Below are 11351 nucleotides of genomic sequence, written 5' to 3' on the forward strand. Positions count from 1 at the left end.
AGTATTTTAGAGGTTAGAAATTAACCTATTCTGTTTTTAATTTTTTTTAAACTTCATTCAGGTTCTTAGAATCATGGCATATAGAGACAGAACTTGTTTTAGCTCTTAAACATAATTCCTATTTCAGAAAGGCTCAAGAGGTTGTGAGGATAAAAGAAAATATTTAGTCCATGATCTTGTTGATCATGTGACTTGGAAGTCAGAAAATTTTCTTGATGATGTTCACATAGAAGACCATGACATCAAAGAGATATGAGTATGTTTCTTGATGGGTTAAACTTGGAGTTTACTTTTGATACTATATTCATTTTTTCTACTGGACCATTTTATTTGTATGTATGTTTTACAGCCGTAGAAAAAGAATTTCAGGGTTTTTCCTTCTTTGTGTTTTTTTCTGGTCTCCTCATGGCTTATAATGCCCCCTGAGGTTGTAAGCACAATGAACTCAAATTGACAGAATGAGAGCAAATTATTCTGACAGTTTTTCCTATATTTCAATTAAACATCAAATTTACAGCTGATTATACCACAGTTGTTTAATCTGCCCATGGATTTCCCAACAATTTTTTTTTTTTCTGAGATCATCCATGATCCCAAATTCACCAATGTAACTGTGTTTCATCATCTCAGTTAAGAACCAGATGACCACTTTAGAGCATGCTTTAATGAGAACCTGGCATTTTCCTCACTTTATTACATTGGTATGCTTTTGAGATCATCTGTCAGGACATTCATGTTCACCATGGTGATGACTGCAAAGATGGCAGAAAGAGCCTAATCTATTCTTTACAAACTGCTTTCAATACTCTAAGGAAATTTTCCCTTTGTTCCTAGTTATTTGAGATTATACAAAACAAAAAACAAAACAAAACAAAACAAAAAATCTGTTACAAATATTTTTATCCAATTAGTTCTTTCCAGTACCCCCTTCCCTAGATTCCTTTGGGATAATGCCTAATAATGATGTTCTGGAGTCAAAGGGTATATGTAGTTTAGTGATTATTGTCCAAATTGCTTCACAGAATAATAACTGGACTAATTTGTAGTTTCACTATCAGTGCATTCACATATCTAATATATATATATATATATATATATATATATATATATATATATATATATTATATATATATATATATATATACCTACAGATGCGCAAAAATTTGTAACAGCCTTTTTTGTAATGGCAAGGAACTGGAAGTTTAGTAGAGGCCCATAAGTTGGGGAATGGTTGAATAAGTTATGGTATGAGAAGACTGATTTCAGAGAATCCTGGAAAGATTTACATGAACTGATGCTTAGTAAAGTGAGAAGAACCAAGAGAACATTATACACAGTAACAACAAGATTTGATAATCATTTGTGATGGACTTGGCTCTTCTAAACAATGAGGCGATGCAAAGCAATTTCAATAAATTTGTGATTCAAAGTGTCATCCCCATCCAGAGAAAGAACTATGGAGACTGAATGTGGATCAAAGCATAGTATTTTCACCTTGCTGTTTAATGTTGTTGTTTGTTGTTGTTTGTTTACTTGTTCTTTTTTCTATCTCATGTTTTTTTTTTTTCCTTTTTGATCTGATTTTTCTTGTTCAGCCTATGATGGATTGCTTGCTATCTTGGGGAATGGGGAGGAAGAACGGAGGGGAAAAATTTGGAACAAAAGGTTTTATGAAGGTGAATGCTGAAAACTTTCCTATATGTAGTTAGAAAAATAAAATACTATTTAAAAAAACAAATTTTCTTTTCTTTCTTTATCATTGCCAATTTCATGAGTGTCAATCCTTCATTCAGCTACCAAAATGAACTTCATAAATCACAGGTCTGACCATATTGTCCCCACTCAATAATCTCTATTTGCTCTCTATTGTTTCCAAGGAATAAACTTTCTCTCTTCCTGATTTTTCCAGACTTCTTAAAACCAATTCCCCTTCATGTCTTATGCAATCTAATGGCATTTCCTTCTTCATATCCTATCCCATCTTCCAAATCTGGACATTTTCACTGGCTAATCCCCATATCCTATGAAATTCTTCCATCTTCATCTCATGATTTCTCTGGCTTCTTGCAAGTTTTAGCTAAAATTCCACTTTTTCCAAGAAGACTTTAACTAATCTCTTTAACCTTAGTGCAGTTCCTCTGAGATTATCTCTAATTTATCTTCTTTATATCTTCTTTGTTCATAATTGCTTGGATATTATTTCTCCCATTAGAGAGTGAATTCCTTTCCAGCTGGGACTTTTTATTTTTGTTACTTTGTATCCTAAGTATTAGTAAAGTGTCTAAGACATATTTGGCACTTGATAAATGCTTGTTGATTTGAATTGACTCAACTTCTGAGGTCCCAATACTATTTAATCCCTCCCCTTTCCCTTGTTGTCTCCACTCTGTTCTCTCTGATCTAAGGAAATGGATGAGATCTGTGGACCTTGAGGGATGATGACAGCATCCTTTGGGGTACTGTCTGAAGAGATTAGGAAAAAACACTATAGTTATATCTGTTCACCATTATTTTTCTCCTCACACTCTTCTGACTTCTCATTCCTGACTACCCTAGAGCCTTTGTTTATTCTTTGAGGTGATCCACAGTGTTCTATCATGTTGGAGTTGAAGAAATTTCCCTTGGGATATTGCTGATTACCCTGAGAAAAAATTGCATTGGGTTCTTTCCTCCATGACTCATTCATGACTTTTGCCGGCTGCCTAGTTCCTCCTATCTTTCTAATTTTATCTTCTTGCCATTGTTGTATTTCCTTTATTTAAAGATACTTTTCTGAGTTTATTTGGAGCAATGGAGAGTTAGCTATAACTCACACTTCACCTCCTCAGGTTTTTCTGCACATCATCCTTTCTCAATGCAACCTTAGATCATATTGTGTACAGGCTGCCATATCATAATGATCATATAGTTGGATATCCTTTATTAAATGCTTTTTCTATGAAAAGTGAGGAGCGATGTAGTACACAGGATAGGAAATTGACATTGGAAAGATTGTCTCTGATATACACTGACTGTATTACCCTGGGTAAGTCATTTAAAAATTGAAGTGTGACTTCTCATTTGTATTGTTAATGGAAATTTTTTTTTTTACCTACAAGCTCCCTACACTGAGTAAATCATAGGTCTTTTCAATATGTACATTAAAACAGTCCCCAAGATGATGAATTTTGGATAAATCTCCACCTTTTTGTATTCAAAATGTGAATTTTATATATGTATATACATATAGTATGTATATATGCATATATATATGTATACACATATACATAAATACAATTATACAGAGAAGTTAGGATGAATAAATAAAACACATTACTCTTTGACTCCATTACTAATTCAGTTGTCAATAAACATTTATTAAGTGCCTACTATGTGCCAATCACTATCCTAAGTACTTGGGAAACAAAGAGACAAAAGATAGTCCCTGCTGTCAATGAGTTTATAATCTAATAAGGAAAATAACAATAAGGAAAATGTACAAATAAGCTATATATAAGATAAACAAGAAGTAACTAAAAGATGGAAGGCACGAAAATTAAGAAAGATTGAGAAAGACTTCCTGAGGAAGACTGAATTGTAGTTGGAACTGAAAGGAAGCTCAGAAAGTCAATAGATTAATATGAGGAAAGAAAATAACATAGGCATTGAAAACAGTCAATGAAAGTGTTCAGAGTTGATAGATGAATGTTTTTGTTTTATAAAGCAGCAAGGAGGCCAGTGTCATTGGATAAATAGTAGATGTTGGAGAATAAAGTGTAAGAATACTAGAAATGGAGAGTGAAGGAGTGGATCAAAGATAGTGGAGTGAAGCCAGGAAGGTGTTTGAATTTTCCTAGTTTCCCTCAAAAACTGCATGAAACCATGGTTCTGAAGTGTCTAATGATATGAAACTGTGACTGATGTAGACATCAGATGATAGTAGGCACCCAAAACTGGGGTTTGATCATGTGAAGGAATCACAATGGTCATTCTCTTTGGCAAAAGGCAGGCTAATTTATGAAAAGAGGTTACGGGGCAGCTAGTTGGTAGAGCATCAGCTCTGAAGTCAGGAGGACCTGAATTCAAATGTGGCCTCAGACACTTCCTAGCTATGTGACCCTGGGGGCAAGTTACTTAAACCTAATTGCCTCAGGAAAAAAAAAAGAGGTTACAAACAAAATGAAAGTACATAATAGACACCAGGAATGGTAAATATGAAACAGAGTTGGGAGAAAATAGGAAGGGATTTTAATAATTAATTTTTAATAATTAATGATGAAAGGAAATACCCCATGAGGTTGGGGCATGCCCTTAGCTGGGCATTTGCACCCAATAAGGGTTAGTTATAAGGAGAAGTGGAGTTGAAAAGCATAGTAGGATTAGGGGAGACACCACAAGAGACCAAGTGACATGGGGGAATGGTAAGGGGAAAAGATTATGAGGCAGAGTGCCATGGTGGATTTACCCAAATGAAGGCAGTAATCATGAGATGGGCTATGAGTAAATTTATAGGGATAATAAAGCCTCAGCCTCAGGGACTTGACAAAACTTGGATTTCTAACCTACAGTAGGTGGGAACATGGAACTAAACTGAGCTGGATTATCAAAGCCTTCTTCCTGCCTGACTCAGGGAATAATTTTTATCAGTTCTTCAATTTCTCTCTGCCCACCATTTACACCCATCATTCAGGACCTATTAAAATCACTTTCTAGCTCTACATAGATTAGAAGGACTTCAAGAAAGATCAGTTTCACTGGGGTGAAAAAGATGTTCTGCCCAGCTCATACAGTCTAGGAAATCCAGAGAGGGGCTCTTAATCATAGCAGTTTTGCAACTGATACTCTGGGTCCTGAGTAAGCCTGCGTCCTGGCTTAGTAGAAGAGCAGACCAGTGGGGCAGCATATATTCCCAGATTAAAAGGCAAGTTCTGAGAAACCAGGCTGTTTCCCGGAAAAAAAGCAGATAAAGCTCCCCCTGCAAATACAAGGGGGTCCTGTGTTCAAAGTCAAACTCAGAATTGCATGGGAAGCTTGAGACAGCTCCCCTTTTACTCCAGGAACAGAGCTCACCTTTAAAAGTAAAAAAGGGGGAAATACCAAAAGAAAAGTAAAAAAGATGAACAAGAAACAGATAAGAACCTTGACCATAGAAAGCAACTATGGTGACAGGTAAGATCAAAACACCAACTCAGAAAAGGACAAAATGTCCACATGAGAAATCTCAAAGGGTGATATTCTTAAGCCCAAAAAGTTTTCTTGGAAGTGATAATAAAGGACTTTAAAAGGCGAATAAGAGAGGTAGAAGAAAAATTGGGGGTGGGGAATGAAAAGTATGCTGGAGACAGTCAATAACTTGGAAAATCAAAGGCAAAAATTGACTGAAAAAATTACTTTTAAAAAATACAATTGGTCTAATACAAAAAAAGAATACTAGAAATGGAGGAGGGGTCTAGTTCATAAAGAACTTTAAATACCAAACAGAGAATTTAACATTTGATTCTAGAAGCAAAAGAAAGCTTCTAGAATTCAATGAATAGGTGTTAATTTGGGCTGACCTGAACTTTAGGAAAATCACTTTGGTGACTGAATGCAGAATCCATAAGAGTGGGAAGAGACTTGAGATATTCAGATTAACCAACAAATTAGTAAAATAGTTCTAGGGTGAGGAGATGAGTGGTGACAATGTCAGGGTATATTCAAAATATGTTGCAATGGTAAATTCAATAGGCCTTGGCAGCAGTTTCAGATCTTTGAGTTTTAGTTTTCTCAATTATTTGATGAAAGAGTTATTTTAGATAAATGTGTCATCCTATGTAGTTAAATTGATTTAAGCTTCTTGATCTATCTAAATAAGATTTTAATTCCCACTGTATTTATAGGAAACCTTAAAAACTATATGATCAGAAAACAAAATCAGAAATGACCACAAAAGGCCCATGCTCTCTGTACTCTTAAATGGTGCTCTCTTATCTATATAACAAATATTTTTGTGATTTTTTTTCATTCTAAATATGCTATGAAGGGGAGCAGTCACCATTTCACTATTTTTTAATTAACAAGCATCAATTTTCTATCCCTTACTCCCTTTTTGATAAAAAAGAAAAGGAAGGTAAAATAAAATCCTTGAAACAAGTATATATAGACAAGCAAAGTAAATTTCCAAATTGATTATGTCTAAAGTTGTATGTATTATTCCATATTTTAAACCCATCAGCTGTCCATCATAAGGTACATAGCTTAAATCATTCAAAGTTGTCAATACATTATTGATATTATATAAATTATGTAACATTGTTTGTTCTATGAATGTGTTATTAAGTGGAAATTATTTTTTAAAGGACAGAGGTATCTGAGAGAAGTACATTGTTCCTTTTTATGGTTCATTAGAGAACTTCAATTTTAAGTTTCAAATTCAATCTACTTTCTTTCAATTCCAGATCTTTCTTCCCAGACAAATATCTCCAGTAGATTATAAGGAATTTTTTTTTATAAAGGGACACCTTTTTATAAGAACTCAGCTAAGCCCACTAAGTCATTGGCCGTGTGCTCTAAGAGCAAAGGGTAAATGACAATGATCTTTAGCCACTATTAGCCAGAATGAAAAAAGGAGCTTTTCTAAATTGTCAATTTGACTTGCCATTAGCTAGTCCATTGTGAATCTGTTTCTTTTGTAAATGTATAAACTACTTGGGGAAAAGCGTTCATGAAACTTCTGTTGCATTTTTTTTTTAATTGGGTCTGCCCTGTTTCAGAAGAATGGAGAAAATGGGGTATTTGGAATATGTATATGACATTTAATTATCTTCAAAGGTTAAAAGTATCCACAGCAAAGGTTTTTTTTTTTCATATTAAATGTCTGCCTTAATAAACAAATTGATTCCCCATGATTAAAAAAATATTAGCAATCTACAACTTAGCTAAATTTTATATCCATAGTTGTTATATTATGTAGTAAACAAGCACTCATTAGTGGTTGCTATGTGCTAGACTCTGAATTAAGCACTGGTGTTATAAAGAAAGGCAAAATTATTGCCTTCCAATAGTCTAGGAGCTTTCTTGAAATGATTTTTCCAAATCAGCAGGAAGATATTTTGTACCAGCTGCGTGGTCCTCTCCTCCCTCTTCTGAGCCTTCTATTCAACCAATTTGCAATAAGAATTAATTTATGATTGACATTTTAGAATGTAAAATTATCTTAGTATTGGAAGATGTTTCTAGGGAGCATCCAATTTGTCTTCAGGTAGCTGATATATTGCTATTACTGGGGCATTGGCATTCAGGGAAGAAAAAGAAATCTGGGATTCTCACACATATTAATAAGTATTTGTGTGTATGTGTGAGTACATTCATACACACATATATGTATGTGTGCTTAAGTGTTCTCTTTCTATCAAATTTTGCTTGGGAGCAGAAGGACAATATTCACATTCCAGTACTGCCATTTACTAAACATATGACTGTGGCAAATTTACACACTGTTCTCTGGATCTCAGAGCCATCATTTGTAACTGGAGATAATAAATCTTGCATTATCAATATAGGATCATTGGATTTATCACTAGCAGGTATTTTGTAGAAAATATAGTTCAACTCACTGATTTCAGAGTTGAGAAAACAGTGGCTCAGAGTGGAAAAAACAGTTCATTCAAGACCAAAAGTGTATAATCATTTACTCACTTCATAAATATAGGAATTGCTTTTCTCACCTCTGTGTCTTTGCAAAAACTATTCCCCCTTGCCTAGAATGCAATGTCTCTTAATTTTTACCCTAAAAAATCCTTAACTTCCTCTGAAAGTGCTAGGAAAACATGAGTTGCTTTTATCAATGCTGTGCAGCTGTGAGATTAAGCTAAATTTTGCAAAGGATAAAAATGAATACATTAAAAATACAACCCCCCAAAACCCCTTTTCACTTTTTTCAAAATCAACGAGATGCTTTTACACTCCAGTCTAAATGAACACCTGCTAATTCAGCACAATGTTAAATCAGAGCATTGGTCTCAAAGAGGAAATTGAAAAATATTCAATGCAAAAAAAAAAAAAAACCCACCAAACAAAACAAAAACAAAACAAAACATGGGAATGATTATATTCAATATTCAAGCCAACTCTTTTACTGGCAGACTGGCAGCACGATTTTCTACAAAATAAGGATTACAGTCTGAAATAGTCCTAGTATTTCCTCCCTACTTTCAACCCCTCCCCCTTCTCTATTTGTTCATCCCAACCCAAAGGCTACTATAGAGGTGATGGTTTCTGCCTCTGGGGAGACTGCCAAGTGGGGAAATGAGCCCCACTCATTTTCATTGCCTCAATTTCTATGGCATTCCTTTTTGGGGGCCACTTTCCAATGTAATTACCCAAGTTTGAGAAGACTTGGTCCATCTGTCTCTTGGCTAGAGGGGGAGGCACTGCATCTGTGATTGCTTAATAGGGAAGAAAATGGGAAATGCAGCCTAATGACAAAATAATGGTCTAGAATAGAGGAGTAAATGAAAGATATTAAAGAATCCCTGACACTAAATGGAAAACTTTGCAAACCTTTTGCTTTACATCAATTTCTTGCCACTCAAAGTTGTTTGCTCCTCCCACCTATTACCGTTATTTAGGCAAGAACACCATAAAAAAATGAGATTGTGACTGTTAGTACTCCACCCCACTTTCCTAACTTCTTTGGCTTTTGTTGGCACAATTGTACTATTTACTAATAATCCTGGAATAGAAGTCTGTACAAGGTTTCCATAAATTCTTCTCCCTGTTACCTTTTAATTATTCTTTTCATACTGATCTACCCAAAGTTACTTTTGTTTCACTTGACCTCAGAGAACAAAATATGCAAAATAGAATGATTATTCCTAATGCAAGGAATAACTTCCTAGCAGTTAGAATGCATCAAGAGTAGATTCCCTTATGCTAAATAAAACAACTCTCAGGTATTACTTCATACCTCACAGATTGGTTAAGGTGACAGGAAAAGATAATGATAAATGTTGGAGGAGATATAAGAAAACTGGGACACTAATTGCATTGTTGGTGGAGTTGTGAAATGATCCAACCATTCTGGAGCAATCTGGAACTATGCCCAAAGGGCTTTAAAACTATACATACTCTTTGATCCAGGAGTGTCATTACTGGGTCTGTATCCCAAGGAAATCTTAAGTAGGGAGTAGGACCCACATGTGCAAAAATGTTTGTAGAAGTTCTTTTTGCAGTGATAAAAAATTGGAAAATGAATGGATGCCCATCAATTGGTGAATGGCTGAATAAATTTTGGTGTATGAAAGTAATGGAATATTATTATTATTCTATAAAAAATGTTGAACAAGCTGATTATAGAAAAACCTAGAAAGATTTACATGAACTGAAGCTGAGCAAAATAAGCAGAAGTAGGAATATGTTGTACATAATAACAGCAAGACTGTAAGATGATCACCTATGAAAGGCTTAGTTCTTTTCAATGATTCAGTGATCCAAAGCAATCCCAATAGACTTTGGATAGAAAATGACATCTGCAACCAGAAAAAGAACTAAGAAGACTGAATGTAAATCAACACATGTTATATTTGCTTCTTTTTTGTTTTTGTTTTTTTTTAAACTCTCCCATGGTTTTTCCCTTTTGCTCTGATTTTTCTCTCCCAACATGATTCATAAAGTAATGTGTATTAAAAAAATAAACTTGCTACAACAGAAAAAAACAGTAGATTCCCTTGAGAGGCAAGATCTTCCACCTCTCTCAATATCTTCAAGTGAAAAGAGGATGAACAATTTGCTGTGAGTCTTCTTCAATTGTGGATTAGATTAGATGGCTATTGATATCTTTTCCAAATATGAAGTTTTATGATCCTGTGTTCTTTAAATGTAATAATTCATATTAATTAACATATAATTTCAGTGAGTCATCACAACAAATCTATGACATAAGTGCTGCTATTGTCCACATTTTATAGATGATGAAATAGAAGCTGAGTAAATTTAAGAAAATTGTCCAAAGTCACACATCTTCAGTTAAGGCAGTATTTGAACTCACTTCTTCCTGATTCCAAGTCCAACACTGTCTTCTGGACTATTTTGTCTCTTCTCTGAATTCCTAAAAGTTTTATTGCCTATTATGAATCACTTGGCATTTAATCATGGGACATCTCTAACGACATCTGTTCCATCATCATATTTAAGACCATGGATTCTGCATGATTTGGAGGTGATAGATAGACAGTGTCTTCTTAAAGTCCATCCCAAAAGTGTACAAGCTCTTTCTTATGTCTTGTTTTAAAAGTTTTGTGGTGTTGTTGCTTTCGAGTGACAGAAAATAGTTGAAATAATGAAATAATTGTATTGGTTCTGGTGGCAGAAGATCTAGATTTGGTGCTGAGATACAATGTTACAGCTTGGACAAATCATTTAATTTCTAAGTCCAGTTTCCTCATCTGTTAAATAAAACAGATTAAATGTTTTATGAAGTCCTTTCTAATGCTAATTCTTGAATCAACTAGGTGGTATAATCTGTATAGATTGAAATACATGCTCAGCAATTTGGAACTATGCTCAAAAAGTTATCAAACTGTGCAAACCCTTTGATGCAGCCGTGTTTCTATTGGGCTTATACCCCAAAGAAATCTTAAAGAAGGGAAAGGGACCTGTATGTGCATGAAAGTTTGTGGCAAGTCTCTTTGTAGTGGCCAGAAACTGGAAACTGAGTGTACGCCCATCAATTGGAGACTGGCTGAATAAATTGTGGTATATGAATATTATGGAATATTATTGTTTAGTAAGAAATGACCAGCTGGATGATTTCAGAAAGGCCTGGAGAGACTACATGAACTGAGGCTGAGTAAAATGAACAGGACCAGGAGATCATTATATACTTCAACAACAATACTATATGATGATCTATTCTGATGAATATGGCCATCTCCAGCAATGAGATGAACCAAATCAGTTCCAATAGAGCAGTAATGAATTGAACCAGCTACACCCAGCGAAAGAACTCTGGGAGATGACTATGAACCATTACATAGAATTCCCAATCCCTATATTTTTGTCTGCCTGCATTTTTGATTTCCTTCACATGTATACTTATATTGGATTTAATTTATACCTTAACATATTTAACATGCCATTGCGGGGAGGGGATGGAGGAAAGGAGGGGAAAAATTGGAAAAAAAGGTTTGCCAATTGTCAATGCTGTAAATTACCCATGCATTTAACTTGTAAATAAAAAGCTATAATAATAATAGAAAAGAAATACAGCCTCAGATATTTACTATATGATCATTAACAAGTTACTTTATCTCTACTTTTTTAGTTTCCTTATTTATGAAATGCTGATAAAATGAATATCTTCCTCCCAGGGTGGTTATGAGGATAAAATAAAA

The 11351-nt window shown here is 34.5% G+C and overlaps 1 pseudogene; it reads right to left on the reverse strand.

Moving 5' to 3' along the window:
• Positions 1-273: 273 nt before the first annotated feature.
• On the reverse strand, positions 274-744 carry LOC127541475 (40S ribosomal protein S15a-like; annotated as a pseudogene).
• Between the last annotated feature and the right edge of the window lie 10607 nt (positions 745-11351).

This window comes from Antechinus flavipes, chromosome 6 (genome assembly GCF_016432865.1).
Source record: "Antechinus flavipes isolate AdamAnt ecotype Samford, QLD, Australia chromosome 6, AdamAnt_v2, whole genome shotgun sequence".
NCBI lineage: Eukaryota > Metazoa > Chordata > Mammalia > Dasyuromorphia > Dasyuridae > Antechinus > Antechinus flavipes.